We start from the raw sequence: 23,169 nt of genomic DNA, 5'->3' as shown, positions 1-23,169 counted from the left end.
TTACGTGCCTATGATTTTGTTTCCCAGGAGATCCGTGCAGCAGAAGATCCTGAATCTGAGACTTTCTACACAAAAAATATTCTCCTGAACGAAGGTATTCGTGCTTGGATGGCGGCTCAAGATCAGCCTCATGAAAACCTTATATTCCCTGAGGAGGTCCTACCCCGTGGAAACGCTCTTTAATGGAACTATAGCTTTAGCTGGTCGTGATCAAGAAACCACTGGTTTCGCTTGGTGGGCCGGTAATGCCCGACTTATCAATTTGTCGGGTAAATTGCTTGGGGCTCACGTGGCTCATGCCGGATTAATTGTATTCTGGGCCGGAGCAATGAACCTATTCGAAGTGGCTCATTTCGTACCGGAAAAACCTATGTATGAACAAGGATTGATTCTGCTTCCCCATCTAGCTACTCTAGGATGGGGAGTCGGTCCTGGTGGGGAAATCGTGGACACTTTTCCATATTTTGTATCTGGGGTACTTCACTTAATTTCTTCTGCGGTTTTAGGTTTTGGTGGTATTTATCATGCACTCATAGGACCCGAAACTTTAGAAGAATCTTTTCCATTCTTTGGCTATGTATGGAAAGATAGAAACAAAATGACCACAATTTTGGGTATTCACCTAATCTTGCTAGGTGTTGGTGCTTTTCTTCCAGTGCTAAAAGCTTTGTATTTTGGAGGTGTATATGATACTTGGGCTCCCGGCGGTGGAGATGTAAGAAAAATTACGAACCCGACACTTAACCCAAGTGCTATATTTGGTTATTTACTGAAATCTCCTTTCGGAGGAGAAGGATGGATCGTTAGCGTGGACAATCTAGAAGATGTAATTGGAGGACATGTATGGTTAGGTTCCATTTGTATCTTCGGTGGTATCTGGCATATCTTAACCAAACCTTTTGCATGGGCTCGCCGTGCATTCGTATGGTCCGGAGAAGCTTATTTGTCCTATAGTTTAGCGGCTCTATCCCTCTTTGGTTTTATTGCTTGTTGTTTTGTTTGGTTCAACAATACCGTTTATCCCAGTGAATTTTATGGGCCCACCGGCCCAGAAGCCTCTCAAGCTCAAGCGTTTACTTTTTTAGTTAGAGACCAACGTCTTGGAGCTAGTGTGGGGTCTGCCCAAGGACCTACTGGTTTAGGTAAATACCTTATGCGTTCTCCGACTGGAGAAATTATCTTTGGAGGGGAAACGATGCGTTTTTGGGATCTCCGTGCTCCTTGGTTGGAACCCCTAAGGGGCCCTAATGGTTTGGATCTGAGCAAGTTGAGAAAAGACATACAGCCTTGGCAGGAACGACGTTCAGCAGAATATATGACTCATGCTCCTTTAGGTTCTTTAAATTCTGTGGGTGGTGTAGCTACCGAAATCAATGCGGTGAATTATGTCTCTCCCCGAAGTTGGTTATCCACCTCCCATTTCGTTCTAGGATTTTTCTTCTTCGTAGGTCATTTGTGGCATGCGGGAAGGGCTCGTGCAGCTGCAGCAGGATTTGAGAAAGGGATTGATCGTGATTTCGAACCTGTCCTTTCCATGACTCCTCTTAACTGAAACAATAGATCAAACCAGATGGAAGAAAAATCGATTCAATTTCATTACATCTATCTCCCATATCGGCGGGATAGGAGTCTTTTCAAATACTCTTTTTCCAACTGGATCCTTGTAGCTCGGCTATATACAGCCGAGCTATTCTCTTTTTTTTTTTTATTGGACCGGTAAATGCAATTGTTGAAAAACAAAAGGAGAGAGAGGGATTCGAACCCTCGATAGTTTTTTTATCTATACCGGTTTTCAAGACCGGAGCCATTAACCACTCGGCCATCTCTCCCGGGGACAACTTCTATTCTACCCCTTCGTATAATCCCTAACTATAAGCATAAAGTCGGGTCGATACCAACTATACCTGTGACATATGATGATTTTTCATCATCTGGAATGGAAAAAAAAGAAACGAATTTCCCTCTCCTCTCACACTCAAATATCAAATTGAAAAAGTTTGAAAGCTCGATCAATTTATGGTCAAATCCTTTCCATAGTGCATTTGATCAGAATTGAAAATTGGGGATCGGATGGTATAGTCTATTCAATCTGTTGGGAGCTTGTAAGATCACAACCATGACTATTGCTTTCCAATCGGCTGTGTTTGCATTAATTGCTATTTCATTTTTACTAGTGATTGGTGTACCTGTTGCACTTGCCTCTCCCGATGGTTGGTCAAGTAGCAAAAATGTTGTATTTTCGGGTGTATCATTATGGATCGGATCAGTCCTTTTTGTAGGTATCCTTAATTCTTTCATATCTTAGATATGTTCTAGATGTTTTAGGTTCACACTCCCTCCCCCTCCTCCCGGAGGGCTTTATAGCTTTTCTGAAGGGCCTTTTACTTCAGGCCCAAGGAGGAGGGGTTTTCCATATCCGTAATTGAATTAATAATTGGACCATTCAAAAATGGTATCTACTTACGAATGGGATTGAACATATATGTATTTTCCATTTCAATTATATGAATATATAGATATTCATATAATTGAAATGCGGGTATGGTTGAATGGTAAAATTTCTCTTTGCCAAGGAGAAGATGCGGGTTCGATCCCCGCTACCCGCCCTTCACATGGAATATGAAAAAGAATAGTTCATGTATTGATCGTTTCTTTTCCTCACTTATAATTCAATTATAAATTTATAAGTGAGAGAGCAATCCTTTCCGGACCAAAATACTTCGTATGTTCTGGTCTGGCGGAGACAGGATTTGAACCCGTGACCTCAAGGTTATGAGCCTTGCGAGCTACCAGACTACTCTACTCCGCACCATTGATTTATATCATAATCAGAATGGGTACACAAAACAATAATGGGATATAGTACCCCTATCCCTATATAGGGATAGGGGTACTATATCCCATTATCACAAGAAACTTCAATTACTTTTTTCTTTTCCTACCAACTCGATTTTTTTATCCCGGGCAATAAACATGCGTGGGCCATCTCACGGAGTATGTGTCCGGACAATCCAAAGTCTCGATAGTTGGCTCTAGGTCTTCCAGTCGAAGAACAACGTCGATGGAGACGTGTAGGTGCACTATTACGTGGTGAAGATTGCAATTTTCTATGAATTTCCCATTTGTCATCCAATGATGACACTTTGCTTTTTTCCTCCAAAGATTGACGAATTAAATGATATTTCCGTTCCAGTGCTTGTCTCTTCTTCTCTCTCTGAATGAGACTCTTTCTCGCCATAATAGTTCAGTTGGTACTATTACCTACCAGGAATCAAAATATAGATCAGATTTTAGATGGAGTAATATTATGTTGATTACTTTTTCTCTGTGGGGTATTGTCATTGTATCAATGACAATACCCCACAGAGAAATTGATGAAGAAGAATTAACCAAATTTACCTGATGTAGAGGCAATTAAAAAAGCTGCATAAGTGAATATATAACCTACGGAAAAGTGAGCTAATCCAACTAATCGTGCTTGAACAATGGAAAGGGCTACTGGCTTGTCTCTCCATCGAACTAAATTAGCTAAAGGCGTGCGTTCATGGGCCCATGCAAGAGTTTCGATCAGTTCCTGCCAATATCCACGCCAGGAAATAAGGAACATAAATCCAGTAGCCCAAACAAGATGCCCGAATAAGAACATCCACGCCCAAACAGATAAACTGTTCATACCAAAAGGATTGTATCCATTAATAAGTTGTGAAGAATTTAACCATAGATAATCTCTTGACCATCCCATTAAATAAGTGGAAGACTCATTAAATTGTGCTACATTACCCTGCCATAATGTTATATGCTTCCAATGCCAATAGAAAGTAACCCATCCAATAGTATTCAACATCCAGAAAACTGCTAAATAAAAAGCATCCCAGGCCGAGATATCGCAAGTACCACCCCGTCCCGGACCATCGCAAGGAAAACTATAACCAAAATCTTTTTTATCTGGCATTAACCTGGAACCACGCGCATCCAAAGCACCTTTAACTAGGATCAATGTAGTTGTATGCAAACCTAGAGCAATAGCATGATGAACCAAAAAGTCTCCAGGACCAATTGTTGAGAACAATGAATTATTATTATCATTAATAGCATTTAACCAACCGGGTAACCATATGCTCTTACCTGCATCGAATGATGGACCACTTGTTGAAGATAGGAGTATATCGAAACCATATAACGTCTTACCATGAGCAGATTGTATCCACTGAGCAAATATGGGCTCGATCAAGATTTGTTTTTCTGGAGTACCGAAAGCAAGCATAACATCATTATGGACATAAAGTCCCAAGGTATGGAAACCTAGTAATAAACTAACCCAACTAAGATGAGATATTATAGCTTCTTTCTGCTCCAACATTCTCGCCAATACATTATCCTTATTCTGTTCCGGATTATAATCCCTAATGAGGAATATAGCTCCATGAGCAAAGGCTCCTGTCATAATGAACCCGGCAATGTATTGATGATGAGTATATAATGCAGCTTGGGTGGTGAAGTCTTGTGCTATGAATGCATAAGGGGGTAAAGAATACATGTGTTGAGCTACCAAGGAAGTTATAACCCCCAAAGAAGCTAAAGCAAGACCCAATTGAAAATGAAGAGAATTATTGATTGTGTTATAAAGACCCTTATGTCCGCGTCCTAATAGGCCTCCTGGAGGAACATGTGCCTCCAAAATATCTTCCATACTGTGACCAATCCCAAAGTTGGTTCTATACATATGACCAGCAATTGAAAAAACAAGTGCAATAGCTAAATGATGATGAGCCATATCAGTCAGCCATAAACTTTGAGTTTGTGGATGGAATCCTCCGAGAAAAGTTAGAATAGCAGTTCCCGCCCCTTGGGAGGTACCGAATAAGTGACTACTAGAATCAGGATTTTGAGCATAGAGATTCCACTGACCTGTGAAAAGCGGTTCTAAACCTTCGGGATGCGGTAATACATCCAAAAAATTATCCCATCTGACGTGCACTCCCCTTGATTCAGGAATAGCGACATGAACTAAATGCCCTGTCCAAGCTAGAGAACTGACTCCGAAGAGTCCTGACAAATGATGATTGAGACGGGATTCGGCATTTTTGAACCATGAAACACTTGGTCTCCATTTAGGTTGTAGATGTAACCTACCCGCTATTAAAAAGATGACAGAAAGAAATAGCAAGAAAAGAGCTCCAGCATAAAGATCTTCGTTAGTGCGTAAGCCAATGGTATACCACCACTGATAAACACCGGAATAAGCAATATTGACCGGACCGGGAGCACCTCCTCGGGTAAAGGCTTCTATAGCTGGTTGACCAAAATGAGGATCCCAAATTGCATGAGCAATGGGTCTTACATGTAAGGGATCGCGTACCCATGCTTCAAAATTGCCTTGCCAAGCCACATGGAACAAATTACCAGAGGTCCACAGAAAGATTATTGCCAACTGACCAAAGTGGGAAGCAAAAATTTTATGATAAAGGCGTTCTTCGGTAATATCATCATGACTCTCAAAGTCATGTGCGGTCGCAATACCGAACCAAATACGACGAGTAGTTGGGTCCTGAGCCAAGCCTTGGCTGAACTTTGGAAATCTTGATGCCATATACTTTTCAAATCCTCCTAGCCTTTATCCTATTGCAATAATTCTTGCCAGGAAGAACGCCCATGTTGTGACGATTCCACCCAGAAGGTAATGAGCTACTCCTACAGCACGTCCCTGTACAATGCTCAAGGCTCTGGGCTGGATAGCAGGAGCAACCTTCAATTTGTTATGGGCCCAAACAATAGATTCAATGAGTTCTTGCCAATACCCACGGCCGCTGAATAAGAACATTAAACTGAAGGCCCAAACAAAATGAGCACCTAAAAATAAAAGACCATATGCAGATAATGAAGAACCATAAGATTGGATCACTTGAGAGGCTTGTGCCCATAGAAAGTCACGGAGCCACCCGTTAATCGTAATGGAACTTTGTGCAAAGTTTCCTCCCGTAATATGAGTTACCACTCCCTGATCACTTATATTACCCCAAACATCGGACTGCATTTTCCAGCTGAAATGGAATATTACTACCGAAATTGCATTGTACATCCAGAATAAACCAAGGAAGACATGATCCCAGGCAGATACTTGACATGTTCCTCCTCTACCAGGTCCATCACAAGGAAAGCGAAAACCCAGATTCGCTTTATCAGGTATTAAACGGGAGCTACGGGCAAATAGAACACCTTTAAGTAGGATTAAAACAGTCACATGGATAGTAAATGCATGAATGTGATGTACCAAAAAATCCGCGGTTCCTAATGGAATTGGTAACAAAGCCACTTTGGAACCTACTGTCACCAAATCACCACCTCCCCAGGTTAAGCTGGTACTCGCTGTTGCACCAGGAGCTGTTGAACCAGGTGCTGAAGCATGAGTGTTTTGTATCCATTGCGCAAAGATAGGTTGTAATTGTATAGCAGTATCTGAGAACATATCTTGAGGACGTCCTAGAGCGCTCATAGTATCATTATGAATATACAGACCAAAACTATGGAAACCTAAGAATATACATACCCAGTTGAGGTGTGATACAATTGCATCACGATGTCTAAGAACGCGATCTAATAAATTGTTGTATTGAGTAGTCGGGTCATAGTCTCTTACCATAAAAATCGCTGCATGTGCAGCAGCGCCAACTATGATAAACCCACCAATCCACATATGATGTGTGAACAGAGAGAGTTGGGTACCATAATCAGTAGCTAGGTATGGGTAGGGAGGCATCGAATACATGTGGTGAGCTACAACAATAGTTAAAGATCCTAACATAGCTAGGTTAACAGCTAGCTGAGCATGCCACGAGGTAGTTAAGATCTCGTAAAGACCTTTATGGCCCTCCCCCGTAAATGGACCTTTATGAGCTTCTAAAAGGTCCTTGAGATTATGGCCAATGCGCCAATTGGTCTTATACATATGACCGGCTATCAGGAAAAGAACTGCAATAGCCAAATGATGATGCGCAGTATCGGTCAACCACAGACCCCCCGTTACTGGATTTAATCCTCCACGAAAAGTCAAAAAGTCTGAATATTCCGACCAATTCAGGGTTAAAAATGGGGTCACTCCCTTAGCAAAACTGGGATAAAGTTGAGCCAAAAGATCGCGATTGAAAATAAATTCATGAGGAAGTGGTATCTCTTTAGGATCCACTCCAGCGTCTAGAAGTTGGTTAATGGGTAGAGAGACATGTATTTGGTGTCCTGCCCAAGATAGAGATCCAAGTCCTAGTAACCCTGCTAAATGATGGTTCAACATGGATTCTACTTCCTGGAACCAAGCCAATTTTGGGGCAGCTTTGTGATAATGGAACCAACCAGCAAAAAGCATTAACGCTGCAAAGATCAATGCACCAATTGCAGTGCAGTAAAGTTGTAATTCACTGGTTATTCCAGATGCTCGCCAAATCTGGAAGAACCCAGAGGTTATTTGTATCCCTCGAAAACCTCCACCTACATCCCCATTCAATATTTCTTGGCCTACTATTGGCCAAACTATTTGGGCACTGGGTTTGATGTGAGTGGGATCAGCCAGCCATGCTTCATAATTGGAGAAACGAGCGCCGTGATAGTACATCCCACTTAGCCAAATAAAGATGATGGCTAGTTGACCAAAATGAGCGCTAAATATTTTGCGAGAAATATCTTCCAAATTATTAGTATGGCTATCAAAATCGTGAGCATCAGCATGTAAGTTCCAGATCCAAGTGGTAGTATCAGGACCTTTAGCTAGCGTCCTTGAGAAATGACCAGGTTTGGCCCATTTTTCAAAAGATGTTTTTACAGTATCTCTATCCACTACGACCTTTACTTTCTTTACTTCTGGTTCCGGTGAACGAATGGTCATTGAATTCTCCTCTTTTCGGACGGGACTTAAATAATAAGAAACCTGCCAATAGCAATTAGTGAACTTACGAGAGATATATCTCAACTCGTTTCTCCCTTTATTTTCTAGTTTATGACTGGAGCGACTATGATACGGGAGTCAATCTGAGGCAGGTGTTCAATTCTATTATGACATATCTTTTGAGGTGCTCAATGGACCGCGGGCTTTTTTGCATGAAAAAGCCTTTTTTTTGTAATTTTAAAAAAGCAACGGTGATTATTACACTACACCGTTTCTAGATGGATAAATAAATATATCTGTATATATGGATATATATATATATTTATTTATCCATCTATTGATACTCCTCCGTATGTCCCATATAAAAGGCCATCCATTATAAATCGTTATTCATGGATCATTAATGAAAAAAATATCCAGCCAGATGGATTTTACCCCTATTAAGAAGATCCGTCAACAATCCAGAATCAGAAAAGGTATTCTTTTTATATTGTAAATATATTCCTATAAGATGTCGACGAAATAGAATCTAATTTTTGGGAATATTCTGGAAAAATCCCATTGATTTCGAGTCAGATATTCAATAATGAAAACGATTTCCCAATAATAGAAACTCTCATTCTCCAAAGCGTCCTGTAATCTTTAACCAATTTTGTGCTTCGATGTAATTGCCCGGAGCAAGTGCTATAGCTTGTTCCCAATACTCAGCAGCTTGATCGAACCAAGCCTCCGCAGTTTCAGGATCTCCCTGTCGAATGGCCTGTTCTCCTCGGTCGGGATAGGTAAACTTGGAAAAGTTTTCTTCCCTCAGAACCGTACTTGAGAGTTTCCTACCTCATACGGCTCAATCCACTATTCTTTAGTCCTCTACCAAAATTTCCAAAGAATTGGAGATGATTCATTGGGAGTTCATATTAACCAAAGGACCAAAAAAAGTCAATGACATGAGTTTCTGATTTAACTTCCAATCAATTCAATGATCAGGTTCTATCTTTTCTCCTACCCTCAAAAAGATGAAGTATATCTCTTTCTATACTTCAGATTGATTGTCCAAATCAAAGTCTTTTTGCAAGGTAACTATCTCAGTTCCGTATAGAATTTTTGGAGAGTACTCTCTGGCTGGAGTACTTCACATCTTTAGGATCTGATGCTACACCGCTGCTCAATAGCTTAGTAGATCAACTCTATTACATAAGTTGATTCCTGATTCTTGTCAATGAGCAGATTTGATCGTATCAGCCCGAACCTTCTTTCAATAATTGATCTTTATGGTGCTTCCATCATCAATTGAATTTATTATCCATGGAATATTTAGGCTCTATCTATTCATATTCGGGCTCCTATGAGAGTTTTTTTCGCTACAGCTGATAAAATACCGTTACTTGGGACGGTGCATATGTAGAAAGCCTTTTCTTTTGTCCTTACTCAGTTATTAACTAAGTTATTCTATGGTACAGATAGTCGCACGTAATGACAGATCAAGGCCGTATTATTAAGAGCTTGTGGTAAGGATGGGTTCCGTTCTAATGCTTGGAAATAATATTCCAAAGCCTTCGTATGTTCCCCATTACTTGTATGCACAAGACCTATATTATATAGTATATAACTTCGATCATAAGGATCAGTTTCCAGTCGCATAGCTTCATAATAATTTTGTAAAGCTTCCGCATATTCCCCTTCCGATTGAGCTGACATTCGTTACGGTCGTTCATTCCATTGAAATGATCTCCGCTTCAAAACCGTACATGAGATTCCCACCTCATACGGCTCCTCCTTTCTTTACAGTAGGTAATATGGGGAGTAATCCGTGGAATTGAAAAAAAAAAAAAAAAAGATTCTGACCCAATATTATGAATTAACAGGGGCTAGTGTATTTCCAATGAATCTCTAGCCATCCTTCTTGCAAAGATTCTTTTCCAAATACCAAGGATCTTACTACTAGGAATGGAACCTCTAACAATTTCTTTGTTCTTAACGCCCTGTATTCTCCGGGGATTAATCACTTCAACAATCTCCGATGGTTCCATTATAAGGGTATCCGAAGTACAAACGAGATGGATGTTTGTTGTCCCAACCATTCTCACTACCCTTCAGAAAAGGGTAATGCATATGGGCTATAACGAAGCTTTTGTGTTGTCGATTTCCATACGTAGTGCTTTCTCCCCTCATGCGCGCCTATCAAATAGGTTCAACTATACAAGCAAGGCCTATTGCATAGGTGTAACCTTTCGCTCGGTACTAAAATCCTCAGGAGATGAAAGCATCTAAAGGTGCATTGACCGGGGATACACGACAGAAGGAATTGTTCTATCTCCAGAACTCACCTTCACTGAGCGTAAGTTTTATTTTACCCAATTTTTATTCCCGAATACCTTACCTTTTCTTTCCCCAAAAAAGAAGAACGGAAAAAATATCAAATCACACCATCTCTGTAATAGGTAAATGCTTCTTTCTCCCCCGGAGCCATCGGGATTATTCGCAATAATATATCTGCTACAATTGTGAAGGTCTTATCAATAAAATTGTCATTTCTCTGAGATCTAGGCATAGTCAATTACAGATTTGATAATTTCCTTCATTCCCTTACGCAAATGATTCCATGAACGAAATTTTTTTCTGGTGCACAATACCATAAAATGGATTTCCTTACAATCGTAAATATGTTCTCATTCTATCTATTCCAATCTATTCCAATCTATTCCAATCTATTCTTTAAAATTAGAATAGATAGGGAATAAATTGAATAATTGTTCATTAGTAACATGAATAATAATGGAAAAAGGCTCGTATTGAAAGAATAATAGATTGGGTAAACTCGGGAAGTCCAGTTCGATTATGATCCGAACAAAGAAAGAGTTAAACGATCGAGCATTGCATAATGAGGATGAAATGCCTACCCAGCAATTGTGTGCTTTATCCATATAGATAAAAGAATATCGGGAAAATATAGTCATCATGACACAGGATCATTGCCAAAGAATTAGTTCTTATACAATTGATAAGATGATCACTACAGATCTATATATTATCATAATATGGAATGGATCAGTTAATCTGTCTTAAATTCTTGATTAGGCGATCCGAATACGTCGGATTAACCGGGATGATTGAGGATTTCCTAAAATAAGAGGAAGTTGTAAAAAATGTCCTTTCGTCTTTCCGGGGGGGGGATTGAATCATTACCTTATTTATTATCTATTTATTTCCGAAAGATTGAACTGTTCGTACCCGAACAAAAAGAATTCGTTTCGTAAGGAAGTTGCTATTGACTCATTTTATTAATTAGAACCAAGAGATCTCATAGGAAAGATGGCCGAGCGGTTCAAGGCGTAGCATTGGAACTGCTATGTAGGCTTCTGCTTACCGAGGGTTCGAATCCCTCTCTTTCCGTATCTTCGCCCTACTATCTATTTTCTTCTCATCCATTGTTTTTCCAATCTATTGAATCCCAATAGGACTATTTCCTAATTCCAGGATCAATCTACCTCTATTTGTAATAGAGAAAATAGAACGAACATCGGTTCGTGGTATGGGAAAAGTAAAGACTATTTTAAGAAGCAATAAAAAAAAAGTATCGCGGATAACAAGTAACGTACGTAAGGATTATAAAATGTCTCCTTCGGGGAAGGGAAAAAGAAGGGAGAAGAACATAATTTCCAGATGCCCAGCAACCAACCCACCCCTCTCTTTCATTTCATTCTCGATTCAAGCTTGACGGGAATAATACTCTACGACCAGCAATTCATTAATCTTCAAATTGATCCATTTACTATCTATTATTTGATTGATGAATCCTTTATATTGTAAGGAATGAAAAGTCAAATGATTTGGCAATTTATCCCTCTGGAACAGATCTATATTCTTCTTAATGATAGCTCTCAATCTTTGTTGATCTCTTATAGTAATCACATCTTGAGGTTTGCAAGGGTAACTTGGTATATCTACCATATGGTCATTGACCCGGATATGTCCATGATTCACTAATTGTCTAGCTCCGGGAATGGTGGGAGCCATACCCAATCGAAAAAGAATATTATCCAAACGCATTTCAAGTAATTGCAATAGGACCTGACCCGTTGAGCCTTTGGCTCTTCTAGCAATACGAACATATTTCAGCAATTGTCGCTCTGTTAGTCCGTAATGAAAACGCAATTTCTGTTTTTCTTCTAGCCGGATACGATATTGAGATATTTTCCTGGAAGAAGACCGGTTCATAGAATCCTTTCTGTTTTTGGGTCTTTTACTAGTGAGACCTGGTAAAGTTTTCAGACGACGTATTATTTTTAAACGAGGTCCCCGATAACGGGACATAGAAACTCCTTATTCAATTAACAAATAGTGCTAGAAAGAAGAAAGAATAGTATAACCCGTATGAGTACTACTGGAATTCTTTTATATGGAAAACGAAGATCTTTCTCCAATTTGTTATTGATCCTAATAGCTCCAATCATTTCATTCATCCCGTTCCTAGTTGGGAGTAAATGATCATGGCATGACGGACCCGACGAACGATCGTAAGAGTATTCTCCATTCCATCTTGATCCTAACAAAACTTTGTGGATTATGGAAATGAGAGGAACGGAACGGAACGGAAAAGAGCCAGCTATCGGGATCGAACCGATGACCATCGCATTACAAGTGCGATGCTCTAACCTCTGAGCTAAGCAGGCTCGATGGAATATCACTCCCCATTTCATTGGGGTGAGATCCATAGATTCCTTTGGAATCCTAACGATTATAGCGCGAATCAGATTCAATGACGCAATCCAGATTACGATTACAACGGAACATTGTTTGAATGTAGATTCTTTCAAGGGAAAGAAAGGAGAAGTAAGGGTCAATTGATATCGATCGTTTTACTCACTCTTCCAAATCGACTAGGGGAGGATAATAACATTGCATTTCAAATGGATAAATAATATAATGATTCCCAGTCATATTCGATTGGGGTAGAGATAGAGAAGGGGAGAGAAGGGGAGTAGGGGAGTAGGGGAGGATATTTCTCCCACCCAATATTGAGCAAATATCCAATGAATAATGCTGATGGATATTACATAATAGGATTAGATCAAGGTATGATCTTGTTCTTCGAGAAGGGGATATGGCGGAATTGGTAGACGCTACGGACTTGATCGAATTGAGCCTTGGTATGGAAACCTACCAAGTGATAGCTTCCAAATCCAGGGAACCCTGGGATATTTTGAATGGGTAATCCTGAGCCAAATCCGGTTCATGAAGACAATGTTTCTTCTCCTAAGATAGGAAGGGGATAGGTGCAGAGACTCAATGGAAGCTATTCTAACGAATGAATCTCATTTGGTCCAATACTGTAGTTACTGTAGTTATAGAACGATCTATTTACACCTCAAAAATGGAGAGAGATGTTATATAACATCAGACAAAACTGGCGATCAGAACTCGTTCCAAGCATTTTATTCATAAGATAGATGCCAGATTCGAGTTGAAGTACTGATTTGACATTAAGTAATCCAATTATGAACTTATCTACTCTAGATGAATAATTTAATTATTTTTTGGAATAAATGGTTGGACGAGGATAAAGATAGAGTCCAATTCTACATGTCAATGTAAACAACAATGCAAATTGCAGTAGGAGGAAAATCCGTTGGCTTTATAGACCGTGAGGGTTCAAGTCCCTCTATCCCCACCCAGGTTCGTTCCCGAACGGACTGATCTATCTTCTCCAATTCCATTGGTTCGAATCCATTCTAATTTCTCGATTCTTTTACCTCGCTATTTTTTTTTCATGAAGAGAAGAAATTAGAACATGAATCTTTTCATCCATCTTATGACCAGTTGAGTTGATCTGTTAATAAGCTGATCATATGATCAATTGATTTTGTGATATATGATCTACATAGATTAGATCATTTTGAAATTATTCAATTGCAGTCCATTTTTATCATATTAGTGACTTCCAGATCGAAAATAATAAAGATCATTCTAAAAACTAGTAAAAATACCTTTTTACTTCTTTTTAGTTGACACAAGTTAAAACCCTGTACCAGGATGATCCACAGGGAAGAGCCGGGATAGCTCAGTTGGTAGAGCAGAGGACTGAAAATCCTCGTGCCACCAGTTCAAATCTGGTTCCTGGCAAGATGTAAATATCCATGTCTCCATATCCATCTATCTAAATCTATTCTATCTAGATGTATATCTACATACGGAGACACCCCGATCAAAATAGATAGATGGATCAATCTGTTCTCTCCCTCTTCTTTGCTCATATTGTCCCTCTCTGTCCGTTCCAATTGAATCACGATACTCTGTACATATAAAAAAGTAGGATCGAGAACTCAGAAGTCAAGATTTGACGGTGGGACTGATAATTCGGCACTAGTCGGAATCTATTCATCCTATTCCATCCGAATCGAAATGGGATAGATTATCCCAATGATAGATCTATAATTGCAGAGTTGAAGTAGATCCAAACGTTGCAGAGGGTATCTCGAAAGTAGATTCGAATTGAGGTTCATAAGATTGATGTAATAACTTTTGACCATAGTTTCTAGTATGAATACTGGATCCAATATGATGATCCCTATGATTTATAGTGAAATATTTTATTCTTTCCTTGTTGGAGTTCGGGCCTCATATATCCATCGAACTATCTTTTCTTTCACGAAGTTTCGTTATAGCATCTATAATAGCCTCTGGTTCAGGTGGGCAATCTGGCGAATAGACATCCACAGGAATTAACTTATCTACTTTGCGAACGGTACTATAATAATCTGTACCAAACATTTCTCTGTGATAGTACATGCTCCAGGGCAACTACATATTTTGGTTCCGCATTTGAAATATCACTACAGAAGGAGCCTTTTTCATGGTCACAGTCCCCGCTGTTATAATGAGGTAAGCTCGTCTAGGTCCAGATCTTGGTACCGGACCGTAACGATCGGAGTCGAATCGCGAATCTATTAATGAAGCGAATTTGATGAAACCACAATTAATACTGTAAAGGAGCGTTCATAAACTGGAGAGTCTGGCCCAATTCGTTCGACAGATCGTTTGGGGTAGTTTAAATATCTGGATTCAAAATTGTTTGATCGAGTAAAGGTAACTTCATAGGATTCATCATTGGCTTTATGTCATTTTGTACTTCCCTCCCCCACTCGGAAATTAAGGACCATTCCAATGTTCCTCTTCGCCACGCATGGACTGAACCAACGATGAAAATAAGCACGAGAATTGAAGCTCCTATAAATGCAGATATACCCTGTATACTAGAACTCATAGCCCATAGAGAAAGGGAGACTGTTCCAACATCAAGAACAACAAGAACTGGAGCGAACATATAATGATCTTAGATCGGATCCAAGTATCTTCCCATTGGTTCGATACTTGATTCGTAACTAGTAGTCCGGTTCTTGACCAATGGGAGCCAAAGCTCTGGAAATAAAGGATGCAAGAATAGGTAGGAATGAGACTATATATTAATGAAAATATCCAGCCAGAAAGTATTATATTAGGGAAATAGGAACATGAATATACTCCTTTGAAATAGATCAAATTCTTATATTTTTACGTCAACTTCTTCATTATTATCCCACCCACCATGAGTGGAAGACCAAAGGACCGAACAATAAATACAATCAATTCTAATTGATTCACATATTTTGTTTCGTCCATGGCTTATTATCAAATTAATTCAATGAAATGAAATGTTATTTGAATGTCTATTGAGAATATTTGACATGAATCAAGTATGAGAGAAAGAATGTAAATGGGTCCCAATCCCGAACTACCCAATTTTAGATCTGAGTCTATACTCATATTATAGAATGAATATGTTGATGATCTTTATCCAGCATCCATGGCTGAATGGTTAAAGCGCCCAACTCATAATTGGCGAACTCGCGGGTTCAATTCCTGCTGGATGCAGGGGAACTGCACATATCCATTATTGATGGAATGGGAAGAAGTATGAAGAATAACACCAAACAATACAATTGAAGCATACCAAGCCTTTCAATAAAATGAATGAAAGGCTTGGTATGCTTCAATTAAGCAATACACGATAACAATCCATCAGAGTATTATCCACCTATTGAAATAGATTCAACAGCGGCTAGATCCAGAGGAAAGTTGTGAGCATTACGTTCGTGCATAACTTCCATACCTAAACTATGATATATCTGTATAATTAAATTGGTATATGATCCGATATAATAATAGCTACAGGCTTTACGGGAAAAAAAAGAAGAAAAGGAGGGAAAAAATTTATGGATGAAGTGAAATATCCAGTACTTACGGAGAAAAGTATTCGTCTATTGGAAAGGAACCAATATACTTTTAACGTCGATTCGCAATCGAACAAAACAAAGATTAAAAATTGGATTGAAAATTTCTTCGATGTTAAAGTAATAGCTATGAACAGCTATCGCCTCCCTGAAAAAGGAGGAAAGAGAGTGTCAATGATAGGACATCCAATACGTTGTAAACGTGTGATTATTACACTTAGAACCGGTGATTCTATTCCACTCTTTTCAGAACAATAAGATTTCAAATTTGAAACTAAATGGCCATCCGTTCATATAGAATTTTAACTCCGGATACACGCAATAGATCTGTATCAGGTTTCGATGGAAGAGTGCAGTTGGACCCGCAGAAGAAATTGACCTCTGGACAACATCATTGTGGGAAAGGTCGTAATGGAAGAGGAATTATTACCGCAAGACACAGGGGAGGGGGTCACAAGCGTCTGTATCGTCAAATTGATTTTCGACGGAATAAGGAACACATATCAGGAGAAATTGTAACCATAGAATACGACCCTAATAGAAGTGCATACATTTGCAAGGTGCATTACAAGAATGGCGATAAGATGTATATTCTGCATCCCAGAGGGGTCATGATTGGAGATACTATTCTTTCTGGTCCAAAAGCTCCTATATCAATAGGAAATGCCCTACCTCTGAGTGCGGTTTGAATTATTAATTTACGTGATCGGAAGCAACCGATTGGGTTTACAGCGAAACCTATAAATCTATCACTGATCCAACTAGGACACTTTTACGGGACGAACCCCAAAGGGAAACTGAGGATAAATGACAGCAGGTGATTGGATTCAAAAATTGTTCATATCGGATCATTGGTTCCGAAGATATAATAATATGGAGAGGACCTGATTGTTTGTCCGAAGCATGAACAAAATGGGATAGAGGCACCCTCTAAAAAGACAAGTTACTCACATTTGATCTGATGGTCAGAGGCGGATTCGGAGCTGGACAGTGGTAGTAATTCCCAAAATAAAAAGATGGGGAGAGGAAAAAAGTAAAAAGAGAGAGAAGAGAAAAAGATGTTTAATATGCCTCCTACGTTATCCATAACATACGAAAGTATTAGCGTAATTTGATAAAGTCATTCATTCTGAATGCTACATAAAGAATATAAGCCAGATGATGGAATAGAGAGACCTAGGATGTAGAGAATCGGGACATAGAGAATACAATAGATGCTCCTTCTCATCTCGATTATATTTATTCAATATATGTGAATATAATATACATCCAGAAAGCTGTATGCCCTGAGAGAGGCTTGTACAGTTTGGGAAGGGATTTTTATTCATCGGAATAAGAGTCTACTTCAACCAATATGCCCTTAGGCACGGCTATACACAACATAGAAATAACACTTGGAAAGGGTGGACAATTGGCTAGAGCGGCAGGTGCTGTAGCAGAACTGATCGCAAAAGAAGATCGATCGGCCACATTAAGATTACCATCTGGAGAAGTTCGTTTAATATCTGAGAACTGCTCAGCCACAATTGGACAAGTGGGTAATATCACTGCAAACAATAGAAGTTTCGGTAAAGCCGGAGCTAAACGTTGGTTGGGTAAGCGTTCTGAGGTAAGAGGAGTAGCTATGAACCCTGTAGACCATCCTCATGGAGGTGGGGAAGGAAGAACCCCAATTGGCAGGAAAAAACCTGTGACCCCCTGGGGCTATAGTGCACTTGGAAAGAAAAGTCGGAAGAGAAATAGATACAGTGATGCTTCAATCCTTCGTCGACGTGAGTAAGAATGGTTGGATATCCATAAAAAAAAAAGGAAAGAAAGGTAATTGATCATGGCACGTTCACTGAAAAAAAATCCTTTTGTGGCTAATCATTCATTGAGGAAAATTAAAAATCTAAACATAAAAGAAGAAAAGAAGATAATAGTTACTTGGTCCCGGGCATCCGTCATTGTACCCGCAATGATCGGTCATACAATTGCTGTTCATAATGGGAGGGAACATTTACCCATTTATGTAACAGATCGTATGGTAGACCACAAATTGGGGGAATTTGCACCTACCCTACTTTTTCAGGGACATGCAAGAAACGATAAGAAATCTCGTCGTTAATTGAGAAAGACTTGTCATTCATTAGGGAGGATGGAGTCAATGGGAAATAATAGTCCAGGTCCAGAGATACGAGCTTTGGCGAGAAATATACGTATGTCTGCTCATAAAGCGCGTAGAGTAATTAATCAAATTCGTGGTCGTTCATATGGACAAGCACTTATGATATTGGAACTGATGCCTTATGGGGCCTGTTATCCCATATCACAATTAATTCATTCTGCGGCGGCGAATGCAAATCACAATATGGGTTTGAACAAAGCCAATTTACTCGTTGGTAGAGTCGAAGTGAATGAGGGTGCTGTTTTTAAAAGGATTCAACCTAGAGCTCAGGGACGCGGTTATCCAATACAGAAACCCACTTGTCATATAACTATTGTATCGGAGGAAATCTCCAGATCGAATGATCCGATTATGTCAATAGAATCCCGAAAAAAAGGATATGTATGGCGCAGAAAATAAATCCACTTGGTTTTAGACTTGGTGTAACTCAAAATGAGCGTTCCCATTGGTTCGCACAACAAAGGAATTATTCCAAAGATCTCCGAGAAGATCAAAAAATACGTACTTGCATTGAAAACTATGTACGAACGCATATAAAGAGCTCCTCGAATTATGGAGGAATTGCACGTGTAGAGATTCGCAGAAAGATCGATTTGATTAAGGTCAAAATCTATATTGGATTTCCCAACTTGTTGTTAATAGAAGGTAGGGGTCAAGGAATTGAAAAATTAAGAAACGATGTACTAAATATGCTCGATTCTGTGGACCGAAAACTTCACATTGCTATAGAAAAAGTTGCGAAACCCTATAGAAAACCTAATATTCTTGCAGAGTATATTGCCCTACAACTAGAGAAGAGAGTTCCATTCAGAAAAACAATGAAGAAAGCTATTGAACTGGCTGAACGGGAAGAGGTAGAAGGTATTCAGATCCAAATTGCAGGACGTCTCGATGGAAAGGAAATTGCCCGGGTCGAATGGGACAGGGGAGGTAGGGTTCCCCTACAGACAATTCGGGCTAGGATTGATTATTGTTATTATCCGGTTAAAACCATCTATGGAGTTTTAGGGATAAAAATTTGGATTTTAGAAGAGTAGGAATAATTGGTCTTTTTTTTCCAATCTGCCCGATCATGGATCATCAATTCTATCAGATCGAATAGAAATTAGATTTACCATTTTGGAACCGTGCTATGCTTAGTGTGCGACTCGTTGGAATCGAGCTTTTCATTCTTTTCCGAAGTTATGTTATGGAGAACTCGAAATAAGAACGGATTGGTCTCTATAAATAAACTAGAGACTAACTCATTGCTTCATATTGCCAAGATCCAATAACTATGGGTAGATACTATCACCTCGTAAATACTTTCTTCCAGGAGAGAAAAAATGTTTGATCTCTCGTGAAGCGAGAAAGGTGTTTGGTAATGCGGAAAAAGAAGAAAAAGGAGAAATATTCTCCCAATATTGTATGGTTCATTAACTACCCTCCAAAAAGCAGTGTGATAAAGCATAAGAATCATCCTGATTCATTCAAGCAAGATTGAAGGAATTCAGTTTATGAAGGAGAAAGAGCTTCGGGTCAATGGAAACTAAGGAAATTGATTCCGTAACAGATGAAAAGAAAGCTCCATTGCGGAGGGAAGACCTGGGCATTTAGATAGAAGCTATGGAACGATGGAACCTATGACTGCATAAGATCATATAGGAATCTTAATCATTCATTGGATAGGATGGCGAAATAAACCAAAAACCAATTAATCTCATTGGAGTCTATAGGTAAGTCGACCCCATGGAGCAAATACTGGAAGAGTAAATATTCGCCTGTGAAATTCTTTATTAAGACATTGGATGGAAATTTAAGAGTTATTCGTCCTGTAAATTAGATTCTATATACAATATGTGTAATGCATAGATATAGACTCATTTATCTACACATTGATTATTCACGAGGAGCCGGATGAGAAGAAACTTTCATGTCCGGTTCTGGATTAGAGATGGGATCAAAATACTATTAACCATCGACTATAACCCAAAAAGAACAAAATTTCGTAAACAACATAGGGGAAGAATGAAAGGAGTATCTTACCGCGGCAATCGCATTTGTTTCGGTAGATTCGCTCTTCAAGCACTTGAACCCGCTTGGATCACATCTGGGCAGATAGAAGCCGGACGAAGAACGATTAATCGTTATGCCCGTCGTGGCGGAAAAATATGGGTACGTATATTTCCCGACAAACCTATTACAATGAGACCTGCAGAAACACGTATGGGTTCCGGGAAAGGATCTCCCGAATATTGGGTATCTGTCATCAGACCAGGTCGAATACTTTATGAAATGGGCGGAGTATCCGAAACCGTCGCTAGAGCAGCTGCTAGAATAGCTGCATACAAAATGCCTATACGTACTCAATTTGTTACTACTTAACCCAACCCATCCATACAGAATCAAAGAGTTATTTCTGGTGGAAGAAGATTACTAGTTCGTAAGAACTCTTCCTTTTTTTTTCATGTTATCTGCCGAGGTAAAAAATATTTTGGAGGAAAAATGATTCAGTCTCAAACTTATTTGAATATAGCGGATAACAGTGGAGCCCGAAAAATAATGTGTATTCGAGTTCTAGGAGCAAGTAATCGTAAATGCGCTCATATAGGTGATGTTATCATTGCTATAATTAAAGAAGCAGTACCTAACATGCCCCTGGAAAAATCGGAAGTAGTTAGAGCCGTAGTTATACGCACCTGTAAAGAATTTGAACGTGACAATGGAATGATGATACGATCTGATGACAATGCAGCCGTTGTCATTGATCAGGAAGGAAATCCAAAAGGAACTCGAGTTTTTGGTCCGGTTGCTCAGGAATTGAGACAATTGAATTTCACGAAAATAGTTTCATTGGCTCCCGAAGTATTATAAGTACTGATAGATCTTGTAAGAATCTTTGACTTAAGGTTCATCAAATGGTACATGGATCAATTAAATTCATTGCACCTCAGGCATATTCCTCAAAGAAGATCGAACATGCCTTTTATATCGAGACCAGGAATTCCTAAGAATTCGTTCGTCATGGGTAACGATACTATTACCAATCTAATTACTTCTATAAGAAACGCTGACATGGTAGAAAAAGGAACGGTTCGAGTAACAGCTACTAATATTACCAAGAACATTGGAAGGATCCTTTTACGAGAAGGTTTTATAGAAGATGTTAGGGAACATCAGGAAGGCCAAAAATATTTTTTGATATCGACTTCAAAATATCGGAGAAGGAAGAAAAGGACATATATGACCACGTCAAAGCGTACCAGCAAACCTGGTTTGAGAATTTATTCTAATTATCGAGAAATTCCAAAAGTTCTAGGTGGAATGGGGATCGTAATTCTTTCTACTTCCCAAGGAATTTTGACGGATCGAGAAGCTCGACAGAAAAAAATTGGAGGAGAAATTTTATGTTATGTATGGTAATTAATCCAAATGTTGTCCAAAAATATTTATTCTGTAAGATATCCCCATAGTATGAAAAGTCGTAGCAAGTCGAGACACCATTCATCTTCATCCAAGCACGTTAGTCAAGTTTTTGAATCAAAAGAGGAGGAGATTCGATGAAGAAACAGAATCTGATCCATGCGGAAGGTTTGGTTACTGAATCACTCCCCAACGGTATGTTTCGAGTTCTGACAGATAATGGATGTCAGATTCTGACTCATATTTCGGGTAGGATTCGACGTAATTCCGTACGAATACTACCAGGAGATAGGGTCAAGGTCGAATTAAGTGCTTATGATTTAACCAAAGGACGTATAATATATAGACTTAGCAACAAATCTTCAAACGATTGAATCACCTTTTGAACATCCGATAGGGATCGAGAATCACAGATGAAACAGACTCTCTGTCTCAGGAAACAAAATGTAATATGAGCAAATTGGAGGGTCACAAATATGAAAATTCGTGCTTCTATTCGTAGAATTTGTGGAAAATGTCGACCAATTCGTAGACGGAAACGAGTTATGATAATTTGTTCTAATCCGAGACATAAGCAAAAACAGGGGTAATCCTCTTCTATATCAATTAATGGATCTAGTGGTAAAATAGATTTCGATATGCATTTTTCGAACTGAACTCATAATGATTAATATGTCAAAAACTATAAAAAGAATTGGTTCACGTAGGAATGAACATCGAGTACTCAAAGGAGTTATTTACGTTCAAGCAAGTTTTAACAATACCATAGTGACTGCTACAGATGTACGGGGACAAGTTCTTTCTTGGTCTTCTGCTGGTGCCTGTGGATTCAAAGGTACAAGGAGAGGTACACCATTTGCTGCCCAGACTGCAGCAGAAAATGTTATTCGTGCATTAATGGATCGGGGTATGGAACGAGTAGAAGTTATGATAAGTGGCCCTGGTCGAGGGAGAGATACAGCATTACGAACCATTCGTAGAAGTGGCATACTATTAAGTTTTGTACGTGACGTAACCCCTATGCCACATAATGGATGTAGACCTCCCAAAAAGAGACGTGTGTAAGAATTGAATGAATTTCAAGAGAAAGAAATGATTTAATGATCTGATCAAATATTCTTGGTATGATTCGAGATGAAATCTCAGTCTCTATTCAGACACTACGATGGAAATGCATCGAATCCAGAGCATACAGTAAGCGTCTTCATTATGGCCGTTTTGCTCTATCCCCGCTCCGCAAAGGTCGAGCCGATACAATAGGCATCGCAATGCGAAGAGCTTTACTTGGAGAAGTAGAAGGAACATGTATCACACGTGTAAAATTAGAGAACATAAAACATGAATATTCCGCGATAATAGGTATTGAAGAATCAGTACATGACATTTTGATGAATCTAAAAGAAATTGTATTTAGAAGTGACTCGTACGGAATCCGAGAAGCTTCTATTTATATTGTT

General features: G+C 39.2%; 6 non-coding genes across 6 annotated transcripts; 3 read left to right on the top strand and 3 right to left on the bottom strand.

The window, feature by feature from the left end:
- Positions 1-1,741: 1,741 nt before the first annotated feature.
- On the bottom strand, positions 1,742-1,829 carry TRNAS-UGA (transfer RNA serine (anticodon UGA)). Its single transcript has one exon. It is a non-coding gene; the product is annotated as a tRNA-Ser (tRNA).
- Positions 1,830-2,535: 706 nt separating this feature from the next.
- TRNAG-GCC (transfer RNA glycine (anticodon GCC)) lies at positions 2,536-2,606 on the top strand. Its single transcript has one exon. It is a non-coding gene; the product is annotated as a tRNA-Gly (tRNA).
- Positions 2,607-2,735: 129 nt separating this feature from the next.
- On the bottom strand, positions 2,736-2,809 carry TRNAM-CAU (transfer RNA methionine (anticodon CAU)). Its single transcript has one exon. It is a non-coding gene; the product is annotated as a tRNA-Met (tRNA).
- An 8,370-nt stretch (positions 2,810-11,179) lies between these two features.
- On the top strand, positions 11,180-11,266 carry TRNAS-GGA (transfer RNA serine (anticodon GGA)). The gene has a single exon. It is a non-coding gene; the product is annotated as a tRNA-Ser (tRNA).
- A 1,207-nt stretch (positions 11,267-12,473) lies between these two features.
- TRNAT-UGU (transfer RNA threonine (anticodon UGU)) lies at positions 12,474-12,546 on the bottom strand. Its single transcript has one exon. It is a non-coding gene; the product is annotated as a tRNA-Thr (tRNA).
- A 1,377-nt stretch (positions 12,547-13,923) lies between these two features.
- On the top strand, positions 13,924-13,996 carry TRNAF-GAA (transfer RNA phenylalanine (anticodon GAA)). The gene has a single exon. It is a non-coding gene; the product is annotated as a tRNA-Phe (tRNA).
- Positions 13,997-23,169: the final 9,173 nt, after the last annotated feature.

The sequence above is a fragment of the Pinus tabuliformis genome, chromosome 9 (assembly GCF_031772625.1).
Source record: "Pinus tabuliformis cultivar Carrire ecotype Pingquan chromosome 9, CPIR1, whole genome shotgun sequence".
NCBI classification, from domain to species: Eukaryota; Viridiplantae; Streptophyta; class Pinopsida; order Pinales; family Pinaceae; genus Pinus; species Pinus tabuliformis.
The sequence above is the reverse complement of the archived record's forward strand: the minus strand, read 5'-3'. Positions and strand labels throughout refer to the sequence as shown.